General features: G+C 45.1%; 1 long non-coding RNA gene across 1 annotated transcript; it reads right to left on the bottom strand.

Moving 5' to 3' along the window:
* Window positions 1–96: 96 nt before the first annotated feature.
* Window positions 97–782, bottom strand: Gm40411. Its single transcript, XR_869517.1, has 2 exons — window positions 744–782; window positions 97–628 (listed from the first exon to the last, which is right to left on the bottom strand). It is a non-coding gene; the product is annotated as a predicted gene, 40411 (long non-coding RNA).
* Between the last annotated feature and the right edge of the window lie 14,292 nt (window positions 783–15,074).

The following is a 15,074-nucleotide window of genomic DNA, read 5'->3' as shown; positions in this document are numbered from 1 at the left end:
ATGCCCGGTGGCCTATAGACATACTGTAAAAGCATGTGCTAGCTGAATAAAGTACCAAAAGCTATTTTCTTAGACTCTGATCATATATAGTGACAAACATTATTTTTTGAAAAATAATTTATTTCACTGGAAATAGCAGCATAATACTCTGTCCATTCACATTAAATAATTCAGTATTCTCAACACTGAATTCAGTGGTGTGTTATATTACTTGACAGTTGATTCCAAATTTACCAGTAGCAGGGCTGGAAAGTGAATTAAAAGGAAAAGGAAGGAAGGGAGGGAAGGAGGAAGGGAGAGAGGGAGGAAGGGAGGGAGGAAAGAAGAGGAAGAGGATACATGGCTGCTCTTGTTAACCGTAGAGGAGGAGATTCATTGAAGATGAGGGAGAAGGTAATTAGAGACAAGGACCTCTGGGAAAGTCCAAAATGGCCAAGACCAGTCTGAGCTGTGCTATGTGGGGGGCGGGGGGGAAGGAGAGAGAGGGAATCCAGGTGCAGCAGCCAGGTGTCCCAAAGGTACAAAAAATGTGGGCAACCAAAATGGTTGGATTATATAGGGAAGAACAGCTCAGCCTCCTGGGCTGGAGAGTTCAGGGTAGCAGTCGAGGCATGCCAGCTGGGAGGACCTGATAACAGAGACAGAGGGATGTAGGATGTCTTAGTTAGGGTTTGACTGCTGTGAATAGACACCATGAGCAAGGCAAGTCTTATAAAAAAAACATTTAATTGGGGCTGGCTTACAGATTCAAAGGTTCAGTCCATTACCATCAAGGTGGGAGCATGGCAGCATCCAGGCAGGCATGGCGCAGGCAGAGCTGAGAGTTCTATGTCTTCATCCAAGGCTGCTAGTGGAAGACTGACTTCCAGGCAACTAGGGTGAGGATCTTACACCCACACCCACAGTGACACACCTACTCCAACCAGGTCACACCTATTCTAACAAGGCCACACCTCCAAATGGTGCCACTCCCTGGTCCAAGAATATACAAACCATCAAACAGGAGTTACACCTCAGCCATTTGTCCCAGGGTTTGAAACCTAACAGAAAGAAGGCTCAACATCAAGAAGACATGATGCTCTTGTGGAGGACCTGTGCTGGCTTTCCAGCTCCCAGCTGCCTGTAACTCTAGTTCCAAGACATCAGATGTCTTTTGGTTTCCTCAGTCACCTACCTACACATACACACACACACACACACACACACACACACACACACACACACAAACACACACATACAAACACACACAAATATACACAAATATACACACACATATATATACACACAAACACACACACACAAATAAATACACACAAACACACACACACAAACACACACACTTACATACACACATAAAATTAAATCTCATACTGACAAAACACCCCCTCAATTTTCTCTTGACACGCTCATAGCCAATTTATATTTTGTAAATCACAATGAAAGATTCTTCTTATTAGTTCACGTTGAATAATATGTGGGAAAAAATTGTATTGTGTAGACTTCATTTCTGACTCAAGTTCTTGTGCCTGTGTGGCTAGGTCACATACAAAGACAGTGCCTGTCTCATGGCTTCCAATTTATCTCACTTATATATGGTGTGTTATGGCAGGGAGAAATGTAAATCAGGATATAGATTTTTATCTTTGAATTATGAATATTTGCCAAGCATCCCCCAGCCCCTTTTTTGTTTTTGTTTGTTTTACACCGGAGACAGGATTTCTCTGTGTAACTCAGAGATCCACCTGCCTCTGCCTCTAGAGTGCTGGGATCAAAGGCGTGCCAGCTTATCAAACTATGGTTAGAGGTTTAGTGAATCTTTGTGCAGCTTTCCAACATTGGGCATGAGCCAAGACAATTAAATTGTTTTCTAATTATTGGAACAACTTCACTTTTCCATACATAACATTCACGCAGGTTCACTCAAAGTTTTTTAACTTAATTTATGATCTGGTATTTATTCCCTCTCTGGAATGAGTACACATCTGTTCATGTTGCTCTAGGAAATGGCAAAAGAGAGCTGTGAGGCCAGCAGAAGAGTGGAAGCTATCAGAGGGAAGAGAAATCATGGAGACAGGCAGATGCTATTCTTGAAACCCATCTTAAATGAAAGCAACTGACATTCATAGGCTTTGACTGAAATACACGAGTTTTATCCTACTGAAAGACATATTTGTTCGAGTTGTATTTGAAATCAGTTTGTATGTTTTCTTTCACTGAGATAAATAATGTTTTTTTTCCTTGATATTACTGAATGTTTTTATTCTGGAAGCCATGAAACTAAACAGCAAGTTCTTTTCATCTAGAGTTTTGTTAGTAACAGAAAGGCAATGTGGAAAGAACAGAACAGAGTCTTGCATGATGGCTCAGCAGTTAAGAGCACTGGCTGCTCTTCCAGTGAACCTAGGGTCACTTCTCAGCACCCATATGGCAGCCACAGCTGTCTGGAATTCCAGTTTTAGGGAATCTTCTTGCCAATGTAGGCAGTAAGCACGCATGGTGCACAGATACACAGGCAGGCAAAATACCTATAAACATAAAATAGTAAAATTTTAAAAATAAATATTAAAAACTAATTTATCGCACACCACAGATTTTTCCATGACTAGTAAGTTTTAAAAAACACTTAGATTATCTTTAGCCCTTGGTAAATACTGTATGTTCAGATTGCCATATTAATAAAATAGCAAGCTACTTGGGAGTCTTAGGAAGAATAGCAATTTGATTTAGTATTTTTCAAATATCTTAGCTAGAGTTTTATTGCTATGAAGAGACGCCATGGCCAAGGCAACCCTTTTAAAGGCAAATATTTGATTGGGCCTGGCTTACAATTTCAGAGGTTCAGTCCATGACCATCATGGCGGGACTCATGACAGCATCCAGGCAGACTTGGTGTTAAAGGAGCCAAGAGTTCTACATTTTGATCCGAAGGCAGTCAGGACAAGACTGTCTTTCACAAGCAGCCAGGAGGAGGCTCTGGATCCACACTGGGCAGAACTTGAGCAAAGAGACCCCCACAGTGGCACACTTCCTCCAACAAGGCTACACCTCCTAATAGTGCCACTCCCCATGGGCCAATCACTGAAGCACGTGAGTCTATGGGGGCCATTTCTATTCAAACAACCACAGTGTCTGCCAGCCATTGTGTGGGAAATGAGCTGTAAGAGGCGGAAGCTGAAGCAGGTGGAGCAGCGAGGAGGCTCCGACAGCATCCTGGGTGAGGGAGAGTGGCATGGACTACTGAAATGACATCAGTAAAGAAGATCGGATGACACACTTTCAGATGGGCTCCGTCTGCAGAGCTACCCAGCACCCTGGCCAAAAGTAACTCAGGGAAGGGCCAGGTTTACTTGACTTGTTTCTAGGTCACCATCCATCATTCAGAGATGTCCAAGCAGAAACTGAAGAAGACATGGAGAAATGCTGTTTCCTGACTCTCCCCTTCCCCTTCCCCTTCCCCTTCCCCTTCCCCTTCCCCTTCCCCTTCCCCTTCCCCTTCCCCTTCCCCTTCCCCTTCCCCTTCCCCTTCCCCTTCCCCCTCCTCCCTCCTCCCTTCCCCCTCCTCCCTCCTCCCTCCTCTCTCTCTCTCTCTCTCTCTCTCTCTCTCTCTCTCTCTCTCTCTCTCTCTCTCTCTCTCTCTCTCTCATGTTGTTTCTGCTTGGTTAGATTTCTTACACAGCCCAGGACCACCTGCCTGTGGAACAGTGGCTATCCCTCCTATATCAATGATTCCACACTGATGTGGCCACAGGCCAACCTGATCTAGGCAGTTCCTTCATGGAGGCTTTCCTCTCAGATAATGCTAGTCTGTGTCTAGCTGACAGTTGAAGCTAACTAAAACAGATAGTAAAGATTGGAGGGGGAGAAAGGAGGAGCGTCTAGGGCCCTGTTCTAGGCATGCTCAGTTTGGACTTAATTTCCACATCCCCACAGAGACATCACAACACATCACATTCCTTTTTGGTTTGCTGTTATTAAATTGGTTTTAAGAATTATTTTTATTCTATGTGTATGGGCATTTTGTTTTGCCTACATATGTATCTGTACACCATGCACGTGCAGTGCTACAGAAGCTAGAAGAGGGTGTCTGGTCCCCTGGAGCTGGAGTTACAGACAGTTGTGAGCTGCCATGTAGGCTTGGATTCTTGAACATAGAGTTCAGGAAGAGACCATAACGTTCAAGATGTAAACTTAAGATCATTGTATAAAAATGTAATGTCCCAAGAAGAAAGCACAAATGACTCCTGGGACAAAATTTTAAAACATTTTATTAATTTTTTTTGTTATTTTTTTATATATATAAGCTGAAGTTAGCAGTACAGAGTATATAATCAAATCCTTACTGAGCACATGTTTATACCTGTCACACCTCCCTGTTTGGGCATCTAATGTTCCTGTTATCCTTATGAAACTTTTTTTTTAATATTTAATGTGTCACATTTTATTTCTTCCAATCTTCATTTCCTTCTATAATTTGTTGTTGTTGTCGTCGTCGTCGTCGTTGTCATCCTAGCCAATCCCAAACCCACCCCCCCACCCCACCCCCCACCCCCGTCTCAGTGTGCTGTTAGTAGAAAGATCAGAGGAAAAGCATCCTGAAACTCTGCCAGAACTAATCCAAGCACCGCTGAGGTGAGTCCTTAGGTCACAGCCACTGTCTCCCACATTCGCCCTTTGTTCCCTTTCCAGAGAGATTCATTTTCACACCCCCCGCCCGCCCCCCCTCCCCGACCCCCCCCACCACCACCACCACTTCCACTTCCGCAGCTCTTTAGGAATGCCCAAGCCCTTGTCTTTAAAGCCGGCACTTTCTAAGTACAGACTCCGTGTTTGCCCCAAAGACAGAGATGCATTAAGCAGCCGCTTAGCCAAGGAGACAAGGTCCGAGAAGTCAAGCCTTATCCTCAGTCCGGGTCTTACTCTTTTCACACTTTTTCCTCCGTGGGACTTTCTTTCCCAAGCTTCCATTTGTGCACCTAGACTCTCCCCGCTCCCTCCCTCCCCGGCCGCCCCACCCCCAACCCGCAACCCTCACCCACTTCTCAGCATTAACTGCCCCACACAGGTGTGTTGAATTAAACCTCTTGCCACTGAGCTGAAAACCACCTTCTGTTTGTCTGTCCTGACTGGAATTGTTTGCTACCGGTCCACCATCTCCGGGATCTGAGCGTCTGGGACAAGGGACGTTTAAAACTCAGTTTAACTCTCTGCCATTGTTCCTTCCTTTTAAAACTCAAACTCCGAAGGTGCCCAGCGATTTTGGTGTTCCCTCGGGTTTTTCTGCGGAGCGGCAGGTGCACAGCAGGAACACAAGAGAAAATCAACAACAGACACTTGATGGATGGATCGGGAGAATAGCTCAGGGCATGGGTCACAGGAAATAAAGAAAAAAAATTTTTATCTATCTATCTATTTGTTTATTTTATACACATGCACAAGGAGCCAAAGGGAGGAGAGAGGAAAAGAAAGCATACTTCAGTAAGACAGAGGAACAGAGCTTGTGGTCTGCCCGAGGCTGACAGGTCCCCAGTCTCCCAGCACCTTTGCATGCAGACATGGCGTGCCAGCCAAGCCCGCCTGTGTTCATCACGCTTCTGCCGGTCCTGTCTCCTTCCAAGGTTAAGTCTACACCTTGGGGTGTGAGTTCTACTACCTTAATGAGATACATGTTGCACCTTAGTGATTTTTCTGGGACTCCACTATTGTTTTAAACCAGCTGCTAATTAAATATCCTAAAATCTATTTAAGTATAGGGCTTATAACACCTCGTTCTTCTCAGTTCCCTTCGCCTCCCTAGGTCTATTTCCTGCAGGCTTGTTGACCGTGTGGTGTTTGAAGCTGGATATGGCCTCATTTACGTTTCCTTTGCCTTTTATCACTTCCTGTTCCCCTTCATTTGGAAGCTGAATTGTCTCATTATGACCCACGTTCCCCCATTTGTTCATAGTAAAAACCAAACCATGCCTTCCACAGCCAGACAATCTCCTTGTTATTCACTCTGCACCCCAAGCCTCGCCAGACCTCACATGGAGCCCGGCCGCTCTGAGGCCCCTGCGGCTGATTTGGGGACATGGAGGTTGCCAGATGTAGGCAGAGTGCTGTGTGCTAACCCAGGTTTGTTTCTCATGATGCACTGAGCTGCTTACTACACCGTTTCCTATAAAATATATGGAGGATGATCAAATACAATAACTTGGGAAGACAGATCAAGTCAGCAATATGGCCGTTACAACTACCTTTTTCTTTCGCTCTCTTTTTTTTATTGGTTATTTTATTTATTTACATTTCAAATGTTTACACCTACCATTTTTATACTAATGTTTCATTTCTGCCTCTGCGGCTTTCTTGATGACTAAAAATAAACATTTTGATTACATTTTATGTACTCAGAATGTGATTGCACAGAATCACTTTGAGTGTGTGTGCGCGCGCACTGGTCAGAGGCTAACTCGAAGGTTTGTTTTCTCTTTCCACTTGTTGGGCTTAATGTTAAAGGCTTTTACCAGCTGAGCTATCTCGCCAGCTGATTTGTATTTTTTTTTAACTCACGTACTTGTTTATTCTTCTTTTTAAAAATATATTTAATTTAATACATATATATATATATATACATATATATATATGTATGTATATATATATATATATATATATATTGGTCCATGCCAGCAGAGGCCAGCAGTGTCAAATCCCTCTGGAGCTGGATGTACAGGGGTGGCTGTGAGCTGTCTGACACAGGTGCCGGGATCCGAACTCAGGTGCTTTGTAAGAGCAGCGCATGGTCCTAACTGCCTAGCCATCTCCCTCCAACCCCCATCATCTTTTCTTGAATACAACTGAAATCTCTTCCCACCATCACTCTCTCACTGGCGCTGGCTGAACACACTTGGCGTTCCAATTACAGAAGAAATGACTGTGCACACAGGAAGGAGAAATTCATTCTGCTGTGTAAAGGGGGCCTACAGGAGAGTAACACAGTGGGGCTGGGGTGCAGCTCAGGGTGTGCACCGCCTCCCATTATGTGAGGAGCCTGGGTTCCTTCCTTAGTACGTGTAAGCCAGATGTGAAGTGACAAACCTGCAATTCCAGCACTCTGCAAAGTCGGGGCTATCCTTGGCCAGCCTGAACGACATGAGACCCTGTCTCCAAGGGGAAGATGATCTGTTGGACACCCACTGGGGACCAAGAATCTCATAATACTGTGTCTTAACTGACTTAACACAAACTTCCACACCTGAGAGCCAACATTTGCTTCGGTGTCAGTAACTCATCTCCACTAGTGGCTCTGGTCTTTGTAGCATGGCTTGAAGATTCACCAATAATAATCCGACTTACACTGTGTTCTGCTATGGCCCGTTGAGCAGGGGTATCCGCAGAGGAGGCCTGTCCCACAGTGGACAAGCATCGAACAATCGGTGCTAGACTGTAGTTCCCCTTGCATGTTGCCTCAACTTGTCCAGTTCTGTGAACCCTCAAAGTGACAAAGCAGGATGGTAATCTTTGACCAAGCGGGGATCATCACCTTCTATGTGTGGTGCAGCCTGCTAGGTGCAAAGATATCTATCATTTAATAAACACCAAGTGCTCTCTCAGGTCATTCCTTCAGGGTTATTGTTGTTGTTGTCTAAATTCCAGGCTTTGTCTCCCCTGGACATGCATGCATGCATCTACAGGGTTGCACTAGAGACAGAATTGGGTAATGTGGCAATTGAGTGCTATAGTTCAGTGTTTGGGCTGTCTCCCTGGGAAACAGTGAATTACCTCCAAGGTGGCTGGCTCCTCAGTCTCACTGAAGTGGCTACTCTTTGAGTAAATCCCACTAACCACTTGGCACACCTGCCCACGTCCAAACTCCAACACCAGTTGTGGCTTAGTATTAAGCTGTCGAATGTGCTAGAATAGAGAGTAGATTCACGTTGGGAAGCAGAGAACTGAGTACTGGCAGCGTTAGGCCACCCGTGGCAGTTCATATGCTCGGCAAACACCAGATAAAGTTCTAGCCCCACACTGTCACACGTTGCCTTTATTAAGAACATCAAGGTGCCTTCTGGAATTTCAAAGGGTTCACGTTGAATCACGCCATTCTGATGTTTTTCCTTCATTTTCAGATACTGTCTGGGACTGCATCAATAGACAAAGCCCATAATACCCCTGTTAACACTCAGAGAACTTACCATGCTCCTTAACTGTTCTCCTAGGGCACTGCTTTAGTAACTCTGAGAAAGTAACCTTTCAGGTACTGCAGGGGACAAGAACGAACGTAAACCAACTATGCCAATGAAGTCACACTCCCGTTTCCTTTCATTAGATTTGACGTCAGATAATAGAGCTATTTGCAAGACCCTGAAGCATTATGGGCCGAGGGCTGTGCTTAGATGCACAACGCTGGCCAATGAGAAGCATCATGGGCCGAGGGCTGTGCTTAGCTGCACAATGCTGGCCAATGAGAAGCATCATAGGCCGAGGGCTGTGCGTAGGTGCACAACACTGGCCAATGAGAATGATTGGTTGCTTTTGCTATTGATTCAAACAAGGCTTATCCATTTCATTCCAGACTCATCAGAATCCTACCAATCATCTTCAACAGATTTGTATTAAATTTTTGTTTGTTTGTTTGAGACAGGGTTTCTCTGTGTAGCCCTGGCTAACCTGGAACTCACTTTGTAGACCAGGCTGGCCTAGAACTCAGAAATCTGCCTGCCTCTGCCTCCCTAGTGCTGGGATTAAAGGCGTGCGCCACCACGCCCAGCTTTAAATCTTTGTTTCTTATTAAGTCTTTGTTTAAAAAGGTCCGTGTGTTTTTTTTTATTTTTCATTGTTCATTAATTTCTTAGTATTCAAAAATAATGGGTTTCATTATGATAGTTGCTATATCATCTATCTATCATCTATTTAACTATGTACCATCTATCTGTCTTATCTGTCTGTCTACCATCTATCTTTTTACCATCTATCCATCCAATACTATCATCTATTATCTGTCTATCATGTATCTATCTACTATCATGTCTGTCTATCATCTGTCTATTATGTATCCATCTATCTACTATCATCTGCCTGTCATCTGCCTGTCTGTGCATACATTTACAGCTCATTCTTCCTTAACCATGCTAACCCCACACTGCCCTCTCCTAGAGTCTCCTCCTTCTCCCCTATTCTCAGCAGTTCAAATCCCTGAATATGTTGTTATGGTTGCTGTGTTGGTTTTGTGCTTTATTTTGATCCAGTGTCTCACAGTGCAAACCAATTTAGCCTAGACCTCGCTGTAGCCCAGGCTGGTGTGGATCTCCTGACAGTTTCCTGCCTCCACCACCCAAGTGCTAGGACACCATGTCAGGCTCCAAACCTCCCAAGTCATACGTCACCCTGATTGCTTCCAACTTGCAGCTGCTGCCTCTGGAGATTGTCCAGCATCCTGTTGCTGTTTGTGATCCAAAAGCAGGCTCAGATGTGGACATCTTCCTATGTGCCTACAAACTAGGCACAGGCTACAAGACGCAGATGTGAAGGTTTGGGGGCTCTTTTAAGTTGCTATGTGATTGGTTTAAATACAATTGCCACAGTGGTAGATTTGTTTATTCGTGCTACATAGCAGCACAGACACGAGGCATCTGTTCACAGAAGTAAACTACACTTCCTGAAGGAAATACAAGTGAGTTCTTGCTCATTTCACACATCCTTGATCTTTAGTTAGAAAGCTTTAGGCCAGTGGCTTTCCCCTGACCAGCTCTGTCTGGGCAGATCCCAGCCTGACCAGTTCTGCCTGGGCAGATTCCAGCCTCTCGCTGTTCTTTTGGTCTCCTCTTTCCTTTCCTCCTCGTGCCTCAGTAGTCCTGGGAGTTCTCAATTTTCCTCCCTTTGTTACATAAAAGTTATATGCCTATATACCTAATTTGGTAAGTTTGCATATCCAGCCCAGATGTGGTGGCACATACCTGTAATCCCAGCACTTGAAGGTAGGGGCAGGGCCATTCAGGAGCTTAAAGCTGTCCTTGGCTACGCATGGAGCTGAGGTAAACTTGAACTACATTAGACCCTATCTCACTACTATCCAAGGAAGACAGACAGACAGACAGACAGACAGACAGACAGGAAGAGGAAAGTTGGGGTGGGGGGAGAAGGAAGATTCTTGTCTAAACCCAAACTGGCATTAAACTTTCCTATGTAAACAGTATATAAAAATAAGTATTTCCTTCATAGAAAAACAAAAACAAAAACAAAAGAACTTTTTGATTCAGGAATTGGAGCAGGGCAAGAGGGCTCATGTTTGTAATCTGAGTACCGGGGAGGCTGAGGCAGGAGGATCTCAATTTCAAAGCCTGGTTGGGCTACAGAGTGGGTTCAGGTCCAGTCTGGGAAAGTCAGCAAAGACCTGTCTTTAATTTTCTTATTTGAAAGGAGAGCTTGCTTAGCATGGGTAAGGCCTTAAGCTCAATCCTCAGTCCTGTAGATGAGTAATGAATAAGTGAATGAGAGAAAGAATGAAGTGAGAAACTTTGACTGCAAAGGGAGCCTGCTTATACAATGTATGTGGAAGGAACACAATTCCATGTATTCCCTAGCAACAAGTAGTTATTGCCCATCATGCTGGTCTGAAGAGGAGTGGCCCTGTAGACTCATGTGTTTGAATGCTTGACCCACAGGGAATAGCACTATTAGGAAGTGTGGCCTTGTTGGAGGAAGCGTGTCACTGTGAGGGCTGGTTTTGAGCCCCAATTAAATGTTTGCTTTTATAAGAGTTGCCTTGGTTATGGTGTCTCTTCACAGCAGTAAAACCCTAAATAAGACACTCATTGTGGCTAGCCTGTAAATCTATCAGGTAATCAGCTAAGAAGCACGCCACTCAAGGATGTAGAGAAAGAGGAACACTCTTCCATTGCTGGTGGGATTGCAAGATGATGCAACCATTCTGGAAATCAGTTTGGTGGTTCCTTAGAAAAGTGGACATAGTTCTACTGGAAGATCCAGCAATACCACTCCTGGGCATATACCCAGAAGATACTCCAACATGTAATGAGGACACATGCTCCACTATGTTCATAGCAGCCTTATATATAATAGCCAGAAGCTGGAAAGAACCCAGATGTCCCTCAACAGAGGAATGGATAAATAAAATGTACATTTACACAATGGAATACTGCACAGCTATTAAAAACAATGAATTTATGAAATTATTAGGCAAATGGATGGATCTAGAAGATATCATCCTGAGTAAGGTAACTCAATCACAAAAGAACACACATGATATGCTCTCACTGATAAGTGGATATTAGCCCAGAAGCTTGGAATACCCAAGATACAATTCGAAAAACACATGAAACTCAAGAAGGAGGAAGACCAAAGTGTGAATACTTCAATCCTTCTTAGAAGGGGGAACAAAATAACCATGGAAGGAGTTACAGAGACAAAGTATGGAGCAGAGACTGAAGGAAGGACCATCCAGAGACTGCCCCACCTGGAGATCCATCCCATAAACAGCCACCAAACCCAGACACTATTGTGGATGCCAACAAGAGCTTGCTGATAGGAGCCTGATATAGCTATCTTTTGAGAGGCTATGCCACTGCCTGGCAAATACAGAAGTGGATGCTCACAGTCATCCACTAGATGGAGCACAGGTCCCCAATGAAGGAACTAGAGAAAGTACCCAAGGAGCTAAAGGGGTTGGTAGCCCCATAGGAGGAACAACAATATGAACTAACCAGGCCACAGTCAGGAAACAGCAGAACTGGTGCTGCCCACCCACTCAGTTTCCCCTTCCACTCACCCTGGGGCCCCAGAAACCCACTTCCAACGTGAGTCTGCCTCCCTCCATTAATGCCCTCCCTGTAGTCTGTCTCCTAAGTGATTCTAATTCCTATGAGTTAATAGTCAAGACTGATCATCACACTGACTGAGCAGCACACCACTGTCCATGCCCCAGCATGACCCATTGTGGTGGTTTGAACATGCTTGGACCAGGGAGTGCCACAGTTAGGAGGTGTGGACTTGTTGGAGTGGGCATGGTCTTGTTGGAGTAGGTCTGGCCTTGCTGGAGGAAGTGCATCACATTGGGGGTGGCCTTGGAGACCCTCCTCCTAGCTGCCTGAAGATAGTCTTCTCTGGGTTGCCTTTGGATCAAGATGTAGCACTCTCACCTCCTCCAGTACCATGCCTGCCTGGATGCTGCCATGCTTCCCATCATGATGATAATGAACTTCCCTCAGAACCTGTAAGCCAGCCTCAATTAAATGTTGTCCTGTACAAAAGTTGCTTTGGTAATGGTGTCTCTTCACAGCAATAAAACCCAAACTAAGACACCCACCTTGCACTATAAAATAACTACAGCAGCCTTCTCTTCAATAGAAGCTGAGCCTCGTGAGGCCTGGGAACCCACATGGTTTCTCATGTGGATGAATTGGTAGAGGCTGAGAAATTGCTATGAAACTATTTGAATTTTGACAACTACAGTCTTGCTAGACTGAGATTTGTGTGGTTGTCTGCTCTCTCGGGCAGCGAGGGCAACATAACTTTGGAACCTTTCCCAGCCCCAATTAAGCTTATATAATGTTTAAATAAAGTAACCGGAGTGAGCTAGCCAAGGGTCAGTCTTTTCTAAGAAGGCTGAACCCCTCTGCTCCTTCGGGGAAAAAAAGAAGGCGTGGCATCTTAGTGTGTTCCTGTTTTTATTGTGGCACCTACGCTCAACATCAATCCATAACCATGCCCATGCCAGCCTTTGGCATTGCATCTCCTCCAGCAGTCTCTCCTCACCACACTGCTCTTTCTCTTCTGATGTTCGTGGACCTATGCAGATCTGTCTATGAGACTTGGGATCTGAGGACTTGAAAGAATGGCGCAGACTACAGTCTAATGCTGCAGACAGCCTTACCTCAGTTCCTGTGTACTTTCACACATGAATGTAACAGAGAAAGCAGCGACGCAAGGAAGGATGTTTGAGTTCAGAAAAACATGACCAGTAAAACAACTGAATAAACCCGGGTAAGCACATACTCCATAATAAGAGAGCAGCCCCTCCCCAGAACTTTTCTCAGGACAGACCAGTTTAGATACCATTGCCTGGCACCTGCTCTAGATTGTATCTTGGAAAGCACAAAAGCAAGGCAGAAGGCCGTAACCAGATTTAGGGCACACCAAGGTCAGCACTCAGCAGGTCCTTTCATTAGATTGGGTTCTATAGCTGTGCTCTACTATCTAACAGGTATGAATATGTCTTATAAATTCAATGTAAATGTTTAACACAGGAGGCACAAAATCATGGCCAAGAACAATCCAGGGATCAAAACACACTTGAGGTAAGAATCCTTCTGGGTTTTGTTTTGTTTTGTTTTGTTTTGTTTTGTTTTGTTTTGTTTTGTTTTTCAGGGAGCCTCTCCACAGGGGCATTGTTCACCAGGCATTAGCTTTCTGACCGTGTTCCAACAACATCCCATGCCTCCCATCCAACTACCTGTGTCCTCAGAAATACCTGTGCCATAGCCGACAAGCACCTGGTTACACCTTATTTCTTCAGAGATGATTTCTTACACGTCTTGGCTCTCTCGCATGAAAAAGAGATGGCATCCTAGGAATCCTAGGTGTTCAGGGGGCAAAGGTAAAGCCGAAGTATCTTAGCTCTGTATCTAGGGGTTTGAAATGTGCTCACGTGAGCCTTTCTTTTACAACCCACACATGTTCAATGACATTCGTTCTATCAATCCTTTGTATACTGATCTACTTTGTCACTTGAAAAGATTTACTTTTTTGGGGGGGAGGGTTAGAGTTTTCTACTACGTGTCACCACTGTCCGGCCCTTTCTAGGAACCACGGTGCCTTCTGCACTGTCCGTTCCATTTGCTATTGCATGGAGTGGCCTTCCTCTCTATCAAGGGCCTGTTGTTTATCTCACTGATGCTCCTGCCAAGTGGGTATCCTGCCTTCAAACCAGACTCCTACTTCCTTTAGCCCTTTTATTCAGATTATTGCCCTCTGCCTCCTCAGTCAGCCACCGTGCGCTATTCTGATCAGTAATGCAGAGCTTGTCGCCTGCTTCAAACACCGCCATCCAGGCCGCTGCTCCAGGAACTCTCAGCATCTCTGCTTCACTTGCTCATCTATGCTTCAACATCTCTTTTCCGTCCATTTTCCTCACCGCCTCTCTGTATCCACGTCCCTCTTCCTTCAATCATTCGCTGTTGCCGTTGCTTTGGTTTGGCGCTTTTAGACAGGGTCTCCCAATGTAACTCAAACTGGACTTGCTAAGAACACACCTCCTACCTCAGCCTACTCAGTGCTGGGATTACTGTATAACACCATCCCTGGCTCTTCATTCAGCTCAGGTGTGACAGCCTGACTCTCTACACATTCTTTTTTTCTTCTTTACCTCCCATTTTTGAAGTCCACTAAATTTTCATTGTACCTACCTAGAAAGTGTCCACTCCTAGATAGGCCCTGTCGCTGCTCACTTTCCTGTGCCTGTTTCTAAGCAGCTGGACAATAATCATAAAATGGGTGACGAGCGTCAGTAAACCCAGTCACTAAGCTCACCGATCACGGCTAAACAGCCTTATGGCGGGCCTCATAGTCCCCCCTCCCCCCTCCCCCCCCAGCCCCATTGCAGGGGCTTTCCAAGGTCACTTCTCTTTAAGCCTGTGGCTGCTCAAACTCCCCTTCAGCTCTCAGCAGACATCCTGGGGCTCCCAGCCGTAAGTCTGGCAGTATGCACACATAGGAAGCATCACATAGGCCTTTCTTCGATTGCCTTGAGAATCAATCCCATTACTTCAGCTACCTGAACACGGTTTCTCAATTACCTCTCTCCATCTATGCCTCTCCCCCTAGCTTCATACCAGCTCCTTCCTACCAACATGTAAACGAGGCAGCTTCTACCCTGATAAAAACACGCCCCCCCCTCCCCCCCTCCCCATCCCTTACCTGATGACCACTTCCCAGTTAGCACCGTTTCTTCCCTCCGTTCTCGGCAAGAGAGACAGTTATTTCAACAGCTGAATAGGCTTCTAGGACCAGCCTGTTTTTTTAGGTTCTTGGCTACGAATGAACAGATAAGAATCATGGGTGTATGGACACAAGAGATGTGGCTC

The sequence above is a fragment of the Mus musculus genome, chromosome 6 (assembly GCF_000001635.26).
Source record: "Mus musculus strain C57BL/6J chromosome 6, GRCm38.p6 C57BL/6J".
Classification (NCBI taxonomy): Eukaryota; Metazoa; Chordata; class Mammalia; order Rodentia; family Muridae; genus Mus; species Mus musculus.
The sequence above is the reverse complement of the archived record's forward strand: the minus strand, read 5'-3'. Positions and strand labels throughout refer to the sequence as shown.